The sequence below is a fragment of the Patiria miniata genome, unplaced genomic scaffold (genome assembly GCF_015706575.1).
Source record: "Patiria miniata isolate m_02_andy unplaced genomic scaffold, ASM1570657v1 HiC_scaffold_10, whole genome shotgun sequence".
Classification (NCBI taxonomy): domain Eukaryota; kingdom Metazoa; phylum Echinodermata; class Asteroidea; order Valvatida; family Asterinidae; genus Patiria; species Patiria miniata.
Window position 1 is genome coordinate 20,243,265 of NW_024037048.1, and position 18,538 is coordinate 20,261,802.

The 18,538-nt window shown below is 39.0% G+C and overlaps 1 pseudogene; it reads left to right on the plus strand.

Annotated features, from left to right (window-relative positions):
• The first annotated feature begins 435 nt into the window (after positions 1 to 435).
• Positions 436 to 12,931, plus strand: LOC119739665 (annotated as a pseudogene).
• The last annotated feature ends 5,607 nt before the right edge of the window (positions 12,932 to 18,538 follow it).

The window sequence follows — 18,538 nt, forward strand, 5'->3', positions numbered from 1 at the left end:
CACGGATGTGTAACCGCTTGCAAAAAAAATGTGGACTAAATAAAGTTGGTAAATTGGGGCACTATTTGGCATAATCAGTTTCTTCCTATGATGGTCGGCCGACCATCTTTTGAAATCAATACAACAATTCCCATTTTCTTAAAAATGACAGCACACCAGGTGCCATGATTTCACAGGATGTCTGAGACTGTCATTCACCAATAGTCAAGTAAAGAATTTCATAATAATTTGGTAGTTTTGTTTGTTGGTGTTTGCAAATGTCGTATATTACCTTTAATTGTAACCTTTGGAATAATTACGTTTGGGGTGACTATAGAACACCGGTTTGAATCGGGTCTAAGTATTCACTTCAAACAAACCAAATAGAGATAGATCTTCTATTTGTGTGCTGACCCTAATCAATCGTTTTGTCTTTCCTGAACAGTCTCCAGAGCCATGAGCAAAGTCCTTGGTCAGAACAAGGGAGGAACCAAGCCTCAACAACCCGTAGGATTCCTGGGAGAAGTCATGCTGAAGAACGGCAGAGAATTAGGAGAAGATTCAACGTTTAGTGAGCAAACTACAAGATGTATTCTCTTTCCTTCTGTGGTAGACTGATCATAAAGCTCTCAAAAAGGTGCTCTAATCAGTGTTCCAATCCACCAACATAGTACCGTGAGTATTGTGTAATTTATGTAGTGCCCAACACTTCAGATATATGCAAGGCCAAGTAAAGAAATAAACCAGTTTCTCGTAGCTGCCCGCTGCCTTTTTTGCACCCACTTTTTATTTTTTTATTTTTTTCTTATTTATAAATGCATGCATTTGCAATATACAGGTGAGTCAAAAAAGACGAAACCCGAATGGCAGGACCAATTTTTGAATAAAGTTTTGCCTGTAGCACTTTCCAAATCTAGGATATGAAAGCCCAATTATTAAACATTCTTTTAGTACAAGAATCATTCAAATCACTCATGTACTTTTTAAGTTGCTTAATTTTCAACACAAACACTGTTTTAAAATTTCTGTCCACGGATCACAAAAAGTGTTTTTTCAGTAAAATGAAAACAATTTGCATGCATCCCTGTGAGAATTGTTATCACTTTGCTGCAAGAACACTTCCTATTTTTGTGATATGTGGACAGAACTTTAAAACGGTGGTTGTGTTCAAAATTTCGTAACTTGAAAAGTACATGAGTGATTTGAATGATTCTTGTACTAAAAGAAAGTTTAATAACTGGGCTTTCATATATCCTGGATTTTGAAAGTGCTACAGGAAAAACTTCAATCAAAAATTGGTCCAGCCGTTTGTGTTTCGCTTTTTTTACTCGCCCTTTATTTGGCAAATTTGTCAGTTGTCTGTTTATTTGTTTCCAACAATATTGTAGCTACATGTACTAGTACAGCAGATAGGCGATGGGATTGTGCCTTTGATGATACAAGCATGGCATTTGGCACACAGTCAGAGTATGTCACGAGAAAGATATTTGGCCATAGGGCCATCGCAGATTTGTCCTTTGAACAAATATAGACAAATCCGATGGCAGCCATTTTCTGCGGTGGCGCAATGTTTGCGCGAGTCGCGCTCAGGTAGGGCGCGTGCTCTAGGCTCCTTCGACCAATAAGAATACCAAAATGCACGCGCGCCTCGTCTTTAAGAACACGTTCAGTATGCGTGTGAGCGTGACACCACCGCAGTAAAAACCGGCTAATTCTGGTCGCCAGATTCCACTATAGGTAGAAAAATGACCAATGGCAGCCATTTTGAAAATTTTGAATATTGCTTGTTAACTAGATTTTTTCAAAGGGCAAATCTGTGATGGCCCTTTTATAAGACATACTCTGACTGTGTGCCAAATGCCATGCTTGTATCATCAACTTTAGGCACAATTCTCCCAAATATTTCCGCTGAATAATGCATTTCATAGACCATCCCAGCTCCCGTGGTATACATAGCCTAGCTGTTCTCATTTTGGTGGAAACATCAGAACAATAAAATCTTGCCTTTTGTTTTTTTGGATACAGGTACGGCGATGGTCGAGCGAATTGCTGAGGCAACTTTCTGAAGTCAAGGACGCCTTTGATCTGAACGTCAGACAGAACTTCCTGGATCCCCTGGATCATCTCAAGAACAAAGATCTGAAGGAGATCAACGTGAGTTCCATCTTACAAAATCTAACATCATCCATTATCTGGTTGATTCTGATAGAATCAGGACTGTGTTACACAGCCACGTTCGGGGAAATTCAAGCACAAATTAGGGAAAATGGAAAAGCATCAAGCCACGTCAGAATGAAGTGGCTACGGCTAATACATTAGTTGCACCTATGGAAGCAGATGAAGCCACTTCCCATGTGGGCTAGTGTTAGTCGTAGCCATGTCATTCAGACATGGCTAATGCTCACTAACAGAAGGGTTAACCAGGGTTGCTGGAAATTACATTCTCATATAGCGTAATCCGGCAAACAAAATTAGAAGCCATTTTTGAGGTTGCGCCACGACTACGTGCACGCGTTCTTAAAGACGAGGCTCGCAAATGTTTTGGTCGAAGGAGTCCGGAGTGCGCGATTCATGTGAGCCTAGTGCCTCCGCATTTATCCTGAGTTATCCTGTTCACAGACAAACCAAGGCCGATGAAAACATATACCTCACCTCATGGTGGAGGTAAAAAAAAAGCAGACGGGAAACCGTTTTTTTATTTACTCTGTCTAATAATGCATTTCATAGACCATGCATTTCATAGACAATCTCAGCTCCCAGGGTATACTTAGCACAGCTGTTTAGTTTTAGTGGAAACAACAGAACAATAAAATGTTGTTTTTTATAGGTATCATTAAAAAAAAAAATTGTTTTGGTTATTTGTTGGATACAGCTACAGCGATGGTCGAGATGGGAGAATCACTGAGGCAACTTTCTGAAGTCAAGGGCGCCTTCGATCTGAGCGTCAGACAGAACTTCCTGGATCCCCTGGATCATCTCAAGAACAAAGATCTGAAAGAGATCAACGTGAGTTCCATCTTACAGAATCTGACAGAATTTGGTTGATTTTGATAGAAGCAGGACTGTGTTGCACAGCCACCTGCGGGGAAATTCAAGCACAAATTGTGGCCAATCTGGAAAAAAATTGATACAAGACCAGTGATCGATTACTGGTTGATTTGGGTTGTAACTTATGCCTGTGTACTTTGGGTCATTCGATAAATTTGGGGTCCACTTTTTTCCTGTCCCTGTTACATCTGACATCTGTGATTTTATAATTCTGATGCACTCCTTAATGCAGTCGTCCTCCAAGGGTGATTATGAATAGCAAACTACCTACACAACGAATACAAAATTGTTTAAAGTCATTCTTAACCCTAACTCCCTGGGCATTTTTGCGATGATGCTGCAAAATCCTCCAACTGCCTCCGTGTCAAATTTGCATGCAGCCTCAATCCTGCAAAATCCTCCATTATTTCTTGAATGTGATCCGTGGAAGAATGATCACTGCCTCAATCCTACAAAATGCTCCAGCAATCACTGTCAATATGTTGAGGCAGAGCCAGTGACATCCTAGAGCAGTGCGGAGGACTTCAAGTATAATTTATGCACAGCTGAGCATAAACAAACACAAGGCCCGGCCCAAGACCTTGACACACTGCATCCTGCAAAATCAGCCACACATTTTTGCCAATTAAACAGCCTCAATCCTGCAAAATCCTCCATTTTGCAAAGAGGATTTGGGAGGATTTGGGAAGGTTAGAGTTAATGCAGTCGTCCGCCAAGAGTGATTATGTGAAGCAGACAACCTACCCAACAAATTGTTGAAGTCATTCTTAATGATACTTGAACAGGAAATAAAAACGTTCAGAGATAACAGGGCTCGAAAATTGTCACACTTTGACCCATAATTTATATAAGGAGCCTTACAGCAATGTGCAAATGTGTCTTGTCAAATGTTTGATTTCTACAGCACCATCGGAAGAAGTTATAGGGGCGACGTCTTGACTTTGACTACAAAAAGAAGAAGCAAGCAAAAGGTAGGCGACAGATTATCTCAACTCCATCATATCAAATCATCTTACATTACTAAAATATCATAGCTAAAACAAAAATAAACCATCAGACTTCCAAAGTGTTATTGTTAACCTGACACTAAATTTATCATTATTAATTGTCATAGAGTATGTCCCAAAAAAGTGTCTGTGAAAAAAAGTCTGATGTGGTTTGGGATTGGAATCATTTGCCCTTGAGCATTAAACCGAGGGCTTGCCGTGATGACTGATAGCCAGGCAAATGATTCCAATCCCAATTGCAGCCCTTTTCACAACATGCAGGATTTTACACAGCTTACTTAACACAGCACTGAAATTGAATAAGGCAAGGAACTTGGTCACAGTGTCCCAAAATGTTGTTGTGATCAATTGACAAGTGTGCAGCGATGCGTGACTGAAATTAAATGAAACTCATCGGGGTTGAGGCCAAGATAGGGAGTATCTGCACAATCAAACTTTTTCAAATTGGACTTCATGGTTTTGTAGTTATTTCAAAAATAGTCAGACGGACATTTCTTTTGGACATACTGTATAATGCGTATAATATTTGTTTGCACTAAAAGAAAAACAAAAATTGCATTGAAAATAGTGTTCCTTGCAAGCCTTTAATTGTGGTTTAGATTTTTTGAGGACTTAGTTTGGACAGTCGAGAAAAAGTTTGAACTTTGTGTCAACCATATTCACTCAGTGGCCAATATGATCTGCCAAATATTGTTTCCAAAAGTGGATATTGTCATCGGGAACTGAACTTTGTTACTTTGATCGATAGGCCTAACTGTCTCTAATAGAAGAGTTTAATCATGAAATCCTGTAAATTGACGTCGATATGAAGGAATTGTCCACACCTTTGAATTCAACATCATTTTTTTTTTTACCACTCACTGTATTAATGTTTTACTTTCATTTTTCACTGTGCATCATCTACATACTCATCAGCATTAGCAGGTTTGGTCGGTATGTCAATAGTCTAGTTCCTAGACTCGTCATGAATGGTCCCTTATTGTGCTTAGCACCCATAGTGTACACCCATAGCTCACTACAAGTTTGAACTAACAATAAGCAAAATTGTCTGTGAGTTTCAAAAATGAGAATAGATAGTGTTGTTGACCTTTGTTAATGCACAATATTACCTTGTACTTTCCCTACAACAATATTGTGAATGTGTGTATGTAGAATGCTAGATGCTTAAGATTAACAACTGTGATAAATGTCCATGTAATAGATTAACCTCAGTCCACATGTACGTGCAGGCTTTTAAGTTTTCCTACTTTTCCTAGATAATTTTTTTTTACTGTGCTCCATTTTTTCGTACTTTTTTCTTGATTTTTGTCCCACAACTCCGAAGAAATTTAATCTAATTGAAAACTTTCATGGCAGTGTTACACACTGTCAAATCACACAATGAAGGGCTTGGGCGCAGGAGTACTGCAACTGTACTTCCAAGAGCTTAGTTGAGGATGGAGCACAAGTGTTGTGAGTACAGAACATGCCAAATGAGGCTTATGATGCTGTGGACATGGGCGAGCATCAACGAAAACTACCCCAGAAAGCCCACTACAGTCCTACTTTTATCCTGAGTTTGTCCTCCAAAATCCGACTTCTGTCCTGTTGGTTTTTGTAAATTTTGACCCTACTTTTCTCCTTCTTTTTCACCTGGGTCTGCTTGAAAGCCTGTACGTGTATCGTACTATCATGACGTTCTATTTTGAAGTGTGTTTTAAATCAAATTAGGTTAATTGCCCTTCAACGACGTTTAAACACTGTATACTCAGTGGGTAACACACTGAGTATACAGTGTTTAAACGTCAGTGAAAGGCAAAACCTAATTTGATTTATATCACCCCGACGCAAAAGTCCATCTTATAAAAGTGTGTTTTAGTTAGTTCATCAGTTACATGTCCGTAATAAACGTTTACCCCTTCAGGATTGGTCTAGACAGCCTCCGGGATAAAAAAAAAACGACCAAACTGAATACAAAGGAATCCAACGGCTGCTTAGATTAATGGTCTCCATGCGCAAACAGGAGAGGGAGCTATTTGATCACTTTCAATAGTCCAGTGGATAGGACACACTACGTATAGCGCATGGTACCCTGACTACTTTCATTCCCAATATGCACAAAGCCATACCGTCTTCCTGTGGCGTCAGGCGTCGTTGGCAATGCGTTCAAATGTCTCTCCCAGTCGTCTCCCCGACCCCAACTCTCCCTTTCCTACCGTTGAGGGGGTACTTGTGCGAAGAGCCCATTGGTCTATTATCCTATGATGACATCATGTTTCTATTTTTACTTTCCATGTACCCGTAAAAACGTTTTCGTCGGTTCCTCTCAGCAGCAGGTGGTATGTCAACACCGATTTTGTTGCGTAGCATTTCGTAGAAAATATTGTGGTGAAATAGATCAGAATTGATTGAGGATTCAGAAAATACAGTATAAGGCCAAAAATCTGTGTGTCCGTCATGCGTAGTGCGCACTTCCTGATGTGTAGAAATCAGTTGTTTGATAAGCAATGTGCATACATACATAGGTCCATGTACCTGTATTGCGCATTGCGCTATCCCTGCTGCGTTAAGACCAGTCATACATTGTGGGAATATGAGCTTTTACGTCGGTCAAGTGTGCCGAGAAATACGTACTCGTGGATTTTCAGAGTACGCATCGCAGATACGCAACTGGTATGCAAAACGCAATACGCACGTCAAACATGGACACATGGATTGTCAGCCTAAAGCGTATCAAATTTAGCCAGCAGTCTGGGCTATAGAGTAGGCAGTAGTGCTATATATTTGTAGATTTTGCCGTGGGTGCAGAGTCGAAAATGAAGGGAAAGGAAAAAGTGTAAAGCCACGTCAGAATGAAGTGGCTACGGCTAATACATTAGTTGCACCTATGGAAGCAGATGAAGCCACTTCCCATGTGGGCTAGTGTTAGTCGTAGCCATGTCATTCAGACATGGCTTATGCTCACTAACAGAAGGGTTAAGCAGGGTTACTGGAAATTACATTCTCATATACAGTGGAACGTTGCTATACCAAACACCGCTATTTTGAAATATATTATCCCAGATTTCTAAAGCTCGGTAGTCATTTTTTTTGAAAATCAAAACTGGATTAGAGTTCACTTTGTCATTTTGCAGTTTTGGTTTTGTTTTGGTTTTGATGCTAGCTTGTGCATGTTACTTCCTTTATTTTGTTTGGCATTTCACGGGAACGTCCTCATGAAACTTGCATGTTTTGTTTTTAAACATCCTGCTTGGAACACTAACAGCATGTCATAGAACAAACGTAGCCAGCATTTTCACTTTGCCTGCATGTTTAAGCCAGCTGCTATGTTTTCTTGATTGGAGATTATCATTCCGTTTTCATTTCATTTTTTCAGTTTATTTTAAGCACATCCAAATCAAGCAACAGTCCAAAGACCAAAAATGTCTGTTTTACTGGGTGATGAAATACGACAATTTATGTTATCAATAAAACTTCAACAAGATCTTCAAAAAGAAAAAGAAAAGTTGCAGTGGAAGATCTTCAGATTGACCAAAAAAAGGGTTGATTTTAAAGGGAATATACATCATTTGCTTTTGCTGTAATTTTCAGAAATGGATGGAATTGGGGGGTTGGAAATATATAGCAAATATAGTTACACTGACTTTTTTGAGGTTTTGGGTTCGAAAATGCTATAAAAACCAAGAAAAACGATCATTTTCCTGTAGTCTGGTTCCCTGACTCCATATAAGAAGAAAGAGAGCAGTTTACATACATTGGGGAATTGTAAGGTCAGGGAACCAGTCTAGCTTGCTCGTACCCGTTCATAGGTTTGTAATCGATTGCAAACAAGTGCGATGGTCAATTGGGGCCAGTATTTGAAAAAAAAGCCAGTTGTTTCCAACGCTGATCGGCCGATCAGCGTTGGAAATTGATACAAAAATACCACTTTTCTTGAAAATGACAGTATACCAGGTGCCATGATTTTACAGGATGCTTTACACTGTCATTCACTAACAGTCCAGCAAGGTATTTCAAAATGATTTGGTAGTTTTATTTTTTGATGTTTGCAAATGTTGTATTTTCCCTTTAAGAGTGTTTTTAGTTTAACATCAAAAGACATATTGTGTTACAAGTTTTAGAATGTAATTTGTAACTGTTGTTAATTATTGTGTCTACTAAAGAAGGACAATTACTGGCAAAGAGTTAATGTTGGTTGTAGCTGATTCTGTCAGAAATAACATGAATTTGTACATATGGAGGTATCATGAATATTCATTACATCTCATACATATTTATGAGCCTGTTTGCGCATTTTGTTGGTCAATATTCAATTGCATTGATGAAAAAAATTGACCCAAATCATTTTTGTGTGGACTCAAACTCGAAAAAGTGTAAAAAAGTGACTTTTTCCGAGGACGAAATTGAGAAAGTCTAAGTGTTAAATATGTGTGAGTTGTAATAAGTACGGAACTTTGTTATGCAGCTGATTTCACAAAACAGTGCGTAACTTACGCCATGCGTAGGACTTACACGCAACAAACTTATTGCGCGGCCACGCAATGAACTTGCGATTGATTTCACGAAAGCTGGCGTACATGGGCCACGTTTAAAATAATCTAAACATCTTGGACGAGGATAATAACAGCATTTCATTGATGAAATGTTTGTGTATAAATTGTTCGTTCGTGAAGCAGTTGTTGAATCACTAAGTCCGCCGCCATTTTGGAAAAAAAACCTGGATTAATACAAAAAAATCTTAAAAAGCAATCAAATTTAATAGACGAATGAAGTATACAAAATGTAGCTGTCCATGGAATGCCATTGGAAGCTATTGAGCTGAGTGAGAATTACAGATTACACACAGGCATTCAAATGCCAATGAGATTTCAATCATTTGAGTCAAGACTGAAACAATATTTTTACTGTCAGATTTTGTGTTTCGATTACGAGGAACAAGTCCACTCTTTTTTTCTGAAATATTGATGGCGATTTTTGTCCGTTTTTGTCCGTTTTTCCATTCACTCATGGAGGTGGGAAAACGTTCATGTTTCATGGTATTTAATGGGTATTTATTTGTTTGTAGAATGATAAATGATCAGTGGTGGACAACTGAATTTTGGATCATTGTATCAAAATAGTCATTACTTGGGAGTAGAGTATGCAAATTACGTGAAATTTTCACAGTTACTAGTCAATAACAAGTACTTTACCCCTATTTTTATTAAACAGAGCGAGCCACATATTTTTTGAAATAAGTTTCTAATTTGGTCACTTTCTTTATGACTCATTGTGTACATGGTGACAGATTAACTCTAACTCCCTAGCATGATGTACCAGGAACCATACCCATCCTGACAAATTCCAACACCATACAATGCCATATGGGAAACTGCTCACACATATTTCTGACTTTGATTCTGGAGGTGTGCCAACCCAATGTAAAAGACTGTCAGTTTAAGGGTACTGTACCCATCCTGACAGATTCCCACTAAACATGCCGTTGGGGTTTGATGGGTTGAGTTCTGTTAGGGTTAATGCATGCTTGCATGATGCAGGAATTATACTACATTTCCACACCAGGAAAATACTGGCATCTTGGATAATTCTGAGCCAATATGTCTGACTTTTGTTCTCATCAATCTTGTTTTTGTTTGTGTTGCAGGAAGCACAATTCCTGAAGAAGAAATCCAATTTGCAGAAGAGAAGTTTCACGAATCTCAGGAGCTTGCTGAGAACGGGATGAGGAACCTCCTTGAGAGTGATGTAAGTACCTGACAAATCGGAGCAAAGATGAGCCAAGATGCACTAGAGCATCTTACTACTCAATCAGATACCACTCTTTGAGTCTCAAGAACAACTTTTCACTTTATATTTCTTCGCATTTATTTGATATTTCTCTCAGTTCAACCATGGAAGAATAATTTATACCGATATTGTATGGGTGAAGAGATTGACGGTTTCCTATTTATTTCTGTTGTGTAAGATATTCTTTAAATTGCCATGTAATTTAATTGTTTTAATGCAATCCTTGAAAATGCACCTTGTTTTCTTTAACAGGTTGAGCAGGTGTTACAGCTTCAAGCGTTAGCCGAGGCACAGCTAGAATACCACAAACAGTCTGCGGAGGTCTTGGAAAGCCTTCTGTCAACACTCAATGAAAGGTATGCCAACAGGGGAAATCTGCCCCCCCCCCCCCCCCCCACTCACAACAAGTGTCCATGTTTGATAATCAAAAAAAAATGAAGAGAAGTAGGGGTTACTTTTTTCTAAATCGATGCTTCTCGTCATCAACGGATTTGTGAAACTTAAATCAGAAAGAAATATAAAAGGTTAAACAACCCTAACATCAGAGGTCCAGAACATACACCACCCACCCCATCCCCCCATCCCTCCATCCCCACCCCCACCCACACCCCACCCCCTCACCTTCTAAAATTTGTATCCTTGTGGAGACATTTCTTTGTTCTCGTGTAGTAAAGTGTTCGATTTTGAAAGTGAAGTTTCAAAACGCTCTTATTTTAACCAAAATGAGTTTCCTTGGCTGAAATTTGGACTTGATATCCCTTTTCTCAAACTCTTCCATTTGCGACAGATCAACCACACCCCCACCTACACCCCACATCCCCACCTACACCCTTGACTTGTGATGACTTTTCTTGTGCTGGACTTGTGATGGACTTGTGATTGACTTGGGATTGTCTTGTGATTGACTTGTGATGGACTTGTCATTGACTTGTGATTGACTTGTGATGGACTTGGGATGGACTTGTGATGGCCTTGTGACTGACTTGTGATTGACTTGTGATGGACTTGTCATTGACTTGTGATGACTTGTGACTGACTTGTGATTGACTTGTGATGGACTTGTCATTGACTTGTGACGACTTGTGATGACTTGTGATTGACTTGTGATGGCCTTGTGATGGCCTTGTGATGGACTTGTCATTGACTTGTGATGACTTGTGATTGACTTGTGATGACTTGTGACTGACTTGTGATGGACTTGTCATTGACTTGTGATGACTTGTCATTGACTTGTGATGACTTGTGATTGACTTGTGATGACTTGTGATGACTTGTGATTGACTTGTGATGACTTGTGATGGCCTTGCGATGGCCTTGTGACTGACTGACTATAATACCCAAACTTGTCAGTTACCATCCTTCTCAATGTTCTGTGATGTTTTCCAGGGTTGAGGAGGCAGGCAGTCGACCCAAATCAGAACGCAAACCCAGAAGTACTTTCAACTCTTACTCCACGAAGAGAGACTCCAGTGACGGAGACGACACCGACGCGTACCCGTCAACGGTGGATTACAACGCACCAGGTAAGTCAACAGGGATCTCATGCTCCAGCTCAGCACACAGTTTGCTTAAGGTTGCAGGCCAGTAAATAGGCCCCAAATTGCCTTCCCTGGCCAAATCACCATTTGAATGCCCTCAATTTGTTTGCTACATGTATTGGAGCATTTTGTGGGCCGTGAACTTGAGGGTTTGTAAAACAAGAAGGGTCCATGCCGTGATGAGGACGAAATTTGGATGAAATTACCAGTAGGCCCTAAATTTGCTCTATTTTGCAATGGAGCATAGACATCGTTTTTCAAAATGGCGATGGACTTCAGGACTACTTTCAGGGGTAATCATCTTTGGATGGAATTTTCTCCCAAAACTCATTGGATTACCCACCAAAACTTGATGAAATGAAAGATGATGAAATAAGTTTAATTTGATGTGTGCCTCAAGCACCTTTAGAGACTTGTGAGTATTTGTCCTGATCTTTAGAAGTGGAAGTATTTATCACTGAGGTCTATGGCAGTTTATTCGCTGGTTTGCAACCTGTAGGCTTTCAAACCGGACAGAAAATGTTGCTCAGTAAAAACAGGTCACCAACCAACCATCTGTCAACTGACATGTGAATATTAGTTGTAACTGGTACCTTGCAAATTTGTGCAAACTGAATAAATTTGCTATTTTTCAATTGATTTTGTGATATTTATTTCCAATTTCTCAGTACCTGTAACGGCAACGAAGGAACGCTGCAAGGCACTGTACGACTTTGAGGCAGAAAACGAGGGCGAACTGGGGTTTCAGGAGGGCGACATCATCAGCATCGTCAGTAAGATCGACGAGAATTGGATCGATGGAGAGTTAAACGGTCACACGGGATACTTCCCGGCTAACTACGTGGAAATTATCTAACCGGTTTAATCATGGTAGGTGGTAGCGTTACTTATAGTGTTGCAGTTTGTACTTTGTCATCGTGAGGTTGAGTATGAGTGTGAGTTCTTCGCGATGAGTGCACGTACAAGTACTTTGTCAGCATGAGTTTGAGTACGAGTACGTTGCCATGGGCACAAGGACACATTGAAGTACTTCGTCATCATGAATTCAAATACAAAGACGAGTACTTTGCCTTGAGTACTAGTACGAGTACGCATATTCTGGCATGACAAGTATGAGTATGAGTACTTTGTCTGAGTATGAGTCATTTCTATCAGTATGAGTACTACAATACTGGTTACTCACAATGGAACTCTGTGTACAGTGAACAGATACATTGAATAGCGCCCTCTGGAGAGTGGTCCTATGTATATCAGCATAATGTCAATTGTGTACTTTTTTTTTTTTTTTTTTAAATTCCATCATATTAAGCTATGTATTTCCATAGACGAGATCTCTTAATTGTTAGTTCTTTGTAAGCCTTGGCAGCCTGGTGTTTTCTTTCTTGAAACAACTAAGAATATGTCTTCCCTTTGATTATACCAAATGAGAAATTACTGGTCTGTTGGTATTTAAAAGGAGGCATTATACAACTTGGAACTCTTGAAAAGTTCCCCAGATTCAGTGAATTCCCAATGATGAGGCTACGGCTAGAAAGTACAGTAGTCTATGGGAAGTGACCTCAGCCGCTTTCCATAGACGTGGCTACGGCTAGGAAGTACAGGAGTCCATGGGAAGTGACCTCAGCCGCTTTCCATAGACATGGCTACGGCTAGGAAGTACAGGAGTCTATGGGAAGTGACCTCAGCTGCTTTCCATAGACGTGGCTACGGCTAGGAAGTACAGGAGTCTATGGGAAGTGACCTCAGCCGCTTTCCATAGACGTGGCTACGGATAGGAAGTACAGGAGTCTATGGGAAGTGACCTCGGCCGCTTTCCATAGACGTGGCTACGGCTAGGAAGTACAGGAGTCTATGGGAAGTGACCTCGGCCGCTTTCCATAGACGTGGCTACGGCTAGGAAGTACAGGAGTCTATGGGAAGTGACCTCGGCCGCTTTCCATAGACGTGGCTACGGCTAGGAAGTACAGGAGTCTATGGGAAGTGACCTCAGCCGCTTTCCATAGACGTGGCTACGGCTAGGAAGTACAGGAGTCTATGGGAAGTGACCTCAGCCGCTTTCCATAGACGTGGCTATGGCTAGGAAGTACAGGAGTCTATGGGAAGTGACCTCCGCCGCTTTCCATAGACGTGGCTACGGCTAGGAAGTACAGGAGTCTATGGGAAGTGACCTCGGCCGCTTTCCATAGACGTGGCTACGGCTAGGAAGTACAGGAGTCTATGGGAAGTGACCTCAGCCGCTTTCCATAGACGTGTGTGTGATTGCAAGCCGTAGTCAAGTAATATGAACACAGCCTTTAATTTGTTTGATACAGAACAAGGATAGCCGTGTCTGAATTACTCAGCTATGGCTCATGTGTAATATCAAGCCGTAGTCGTAGCCCAGTAATTCAGACATGGCTAATTATTCCAATTTTAAAGACGCTCCTTAACACACAGGAACTGAACAATTTAAGAATAATTTCTTGATATTGTAATTCATTATATCATAATGATACAAATACCGAATGTTACATTACTTGAATATTATGTATAAATGGAGCTAAAATAATTCTTGCGTACCTTTTATCTATTTTATAACGGAAATCTTAAGCAACTGATCATTGTGGTGTTTGTTTTTTTCAATCGTAGAGAAAATTAGAATTGTTTTCTGTTTCGGTAGACGTAGTTTATGTATCATATATAAATAAATAACCTATTTTTGTACAGAACTTAGCTGTGGAGAATGGTTCACACTACAATGTCTGATAGGGAAAAGAGTGGGAAAGTTATCATAGATGTCCAGATTTCAGAGATTATAGAGCAAACTTTTGAGTCGACTAGACAGGGTTGAACTTTGGGCATTTCATTTGAGAGTTGCCAGTTCAATCTTGCATTGATTTGTTTGTCTTAATAGGAAAAGTACTTTATATTTTGCGTTGAAGCTAAAACTGTCTCAAGTCGAGATTGATGGTCTTTATTTTACTAGTATCTTTTTTTTTTACTTGTGTAGTTATATCCCTGAACTTTATGTACAGTTGACACTCAATGTATAAAGGCAGTAGGGAAATCAATCCCTATTTTCCTTTTCTGGATGGCATTTGTGAGAAAACGTGTTAAACCCGAGATTAAAACCCAAGGTAGTAGTAATGGTACGCTTTTGGAAAGAATGCAGTATCCAGACGCTACTTCTTTGGCTATGCACAAAGTCTATGGAGAGTCTAAGACCACTTTCTAACAAAATTGGACTCACGTTTCTCAGTCGCAGATTCATGTCTTTTCGACATTCTTGCAGTGACAAATTCATTGAGATAATATATGATGAAAAAATTACGTCAGGATGCAACAGTCTTTCCCATATTTCTCTCGGAGTGAAATTTCTTTTCTTTTCTTTACACCTGAGACTCTGACAGAGAAAAATCTATTCAAACTTTTTTTTTCAATCTAAGTGTATTTTTTTTTCACTCTGAATGATCTGTTGCCTACTTTTAGTGGGTAACAGAGTGATTTGTCGGATTAAAAATAAGAATGTTTTTGCAGGTTTTCTGCAAGGTGTGCGTGTATAAGAGATCCCTAACTTGTAAGTTCCTAACAATTATGCATAACTACTCATGATGCATGTACCTTGATGTAAGTTCAGTCTGTCACAAGCCAATGTGGCCCATCAGGCTGGCATTTATCTCCAGTTTCAGTAGCATGAAACGAGAATATTTCTATTCCCCTGGATGGGATGCCAGTCCATCGCAGGTTACTCCCCAGCTAATGCTGGAACCATTTATACTCTGGGTGGAGAGAGGCAAGTGGGGTAAAGTGGCTTGCCCAAGGACACAGCATATGACCAGCAGCTGGATTCAAACCCTAATGTGTCCTTCAACAAAAACTTGTTGAGATTTGTTGGGTTCCAATAATAATTTCAGTGACAGTTAAATCTTCTTTGTAAACATGTCCAATTTTTCATTCTCGAAGATTCATATAATTGTCAGCGCGGCTACGTAGTAAATAATTTTATACATGTGTACTTTACATGTATTGTCTCTTACATCAAAAATGTTACATAGTGACTTGAAACAATGAGAATCCAATGATTAGAAATTAATGTGTGGTCGACTAATTTGAGTGTTTATGTTTCATTTTAGTATTTTGTTGACTACTTCTTTTTCATGTTTTTATTTTATTTATTTTTTCATTTGATGTGACCCTAATATGAAAATGAAAATTAAGCAAAGGAATTGTCCAGATTTTGTTTTCATGTTGTACATGGATTGGCTCGTCGCAATTTGACGCTGGTTTTGGAGGACTGTGTAATCGCTAACACTGGTTCTCGACTTCCTAGTCAGTTCATTGGTCAACTGCACCCTGTTGGATTTGAATGGGTTTTGGAAGCACATGTAAAAATGCGAAGGTTTCAGAGAGAACCATCTGGAAACATTTTCATGTTGTTATTTTAATTATTGATTTTAATTTGTTGTATATTATTGGGTTTCTTCACTTGAAAATTGATTAAATTTTGTGAATCAATTCAAAGGAGAGAAATCCCTTTATGTTCTGAATTTCAAATCGTATTTAAGAATGGAAATAAATTCCTTGTAAATGGTGATCGTGGATGTAGCAAACCGAGTCATTAAGCCGCGCCCACTGCCACGTGAGCATCAGCAACGCGTGACCCACTCAACCAATGCTGCAATGCGTGTTCAAGACGCGCGCGTCGTACGCAAATGCACGCGTGTCAGACCACATTAAATCACGGCTGTGATTGGTCAGAATATCATGGGGCGGGGTTTAAGTGGATCAGTTTATTATTTTTGCTGGGTGGGATCGTTGCCTTCCAGTGAAATTGAAATAACCTACATGTATTTCCATTTATGAACGAAGGTCATAACCTCAGTTTGTTTATTTTAACACCAAATTCAAACTTGTGGAAAGTCCCAAGTTTCACTATTCCCGTTTTTACCCAAAATTATAAACAAAAGCAAATGCTAGGGGTTAAACTGATTCTTTTTTACTTAAACAAGGCCAATAAAATGAAATATCTGCAAACGAAAATAATGAACTTTCGGTGAGACGACCAGCGTAAATCAACACAAAAATACTTAATTTCTACACTTAATTCTAAGATTAGAATTTATTTTACCGATTTATGTCAAAAACGGAGAAAAATCTGCCAAATTTAACTAAACTTAATTTTCTTTCAAGAGAGGGCGCGCTACACAAATAGTGGTCACCATCGTAAAGAATGTTCTATCTTTAAACTGAAAGCATGAATGCAACTTTCATAGTTCAAAAACAACACACTCGTTTTCCAGACGATAACTCAAGAAATGCGTGTTGCATTGAATCGATATTTCGTATTGTGATTAAAGGTAACATATATCACAAATCTGGTGAATTTGGAGTGGGATCGTCCGACAATAAAAACAATATAACCAAAATAATGTACTGGGGAAACATGGAGAAAATCCCGCCAATTTATGTCATTTTCATTTTTCTTTCACAAGAGGGCGCGCTATTGGTCACCACTGTACTGTGTACGTAAGTACAAAAGTATTGTCAACACGAAAAACCATGCCTCAAGTTCATGACACAAAAACGCTCTCGGTTTGACGATTCCTCACTAAATTCAACAGATTTGTTCAATCATCTGTATGTTTAATCAATTTATTAAATGTCGATTTCATGCAAATATGTATTTCTTGAGTGGCTTCTGGAACCCCGAGTGTGTTGTTTTTGTGTCATGAAAGTTGACTAAAATCTCCAGTTATTTGTAGCTAGCTAGTTCTTTAACACACTACATTTCCGGAGTATATTAATTATATTTTTGACGGTTTCTCTCCAAATTCGCAAGTGATGTGTTGTGTATGATAACTTATCAGGAGATTTGATTTCAGTCCAATACAACAAGCATTTCTTGAAAAGTCGTCTCAACAACGAGTGTGTTGTTTTTGTTCCATAAACATATTGACTCAAATTCGCCTTGTATTTTGCGCGCTTACATGCCACATTGTCTTGTGTATATTTTTATTATTGGTCAACAATTGATATCCAAATTCAAGAGATTTGATACATATATCAGGTTGAATCGTTATGCAATATTTCAAATTAATGCACCAAGTACTTCTTGAGTTATCTTCTCGAAACCGATTGCATTGCTTTTTGTCATGAAAGTTGACTCAAGATCGCCAGTATCTTGAGCGCTTTAACACACTACATTTCCGGAGAATATTAATTATATATTTTTTTTGATTTTGAAAAAAATACTTGATTTTGGACAATGAGTCAGCTTTAATGCCAAAACCCAGTTACTAGTCCTTATCATTTGTTTGTAAAACTGTACGCATGCAGTACTGACATGCGTGAAATGTTTTGGTTAAATATGATTGTTTTATTTTGTGTAACAAAATGCTCTGCAACTAGTTCGAGAATACCATAGTCAGTGATAACTCTGTGTTAAGTTAAATTCATATAGACTGTTACTTTGGAGTTGAAAGAAATAAAATTTTAACTGCTTTTCAGGAAACACTGTGTTATTTCTAAACTTGTCTCTCCCATAGTTTTGAATTTCTTGATCCAATCATGGAGGAATAAACAATATAAAAAAAGAATATTTTATATTTTTAATTCTATTTTATTCTGAAAACAACACTTCAATTTTTCTAACATAAGTTCAGTCAATTTATGTCTCGGGAATGTAGAAAAAAAAAAGGGAAGGAAATTAAGTAACAATAAAATAATGTGGGACTCGAACCTGAGTCGCCTGATTGGGAGTCCTACGCCGGTCCACAAGACCATTAACGCACTCAAATGCTCAACCAGTTCTACTTAATTAACTGTAAGATAGGCTTATCGTGGCTTTTCACGTTGACGCCCATGCACGCTTAGACGTAAAACACAGTCTGACGATGTAAAACATTCGTTTGATTTTGGGTGTAGCTGTTCTAATTGATCTAAATTTAATTAGAAAAGGGTAAAGGGTGTCAACTGAAGTAAAATCCTGAAATTCAATGAAATAAAACTCGTACAATCCTTGGTTTCAGTACGAAACACACGTGTTCAACGGATGCAGAGAAGCCTATTTCTTTTGTTAAATTCCTTTGTTGAATCTGGAGTTAACAATAAAATGTTTCCATTGAGGCGAAAGGATTAAACGCCGCGATCTTTTTTCACGCTTGAGTGTCTCTGAATGGGGAATATTGAAGCGGAAAATCACGAATTACAGCACGGAGGCAA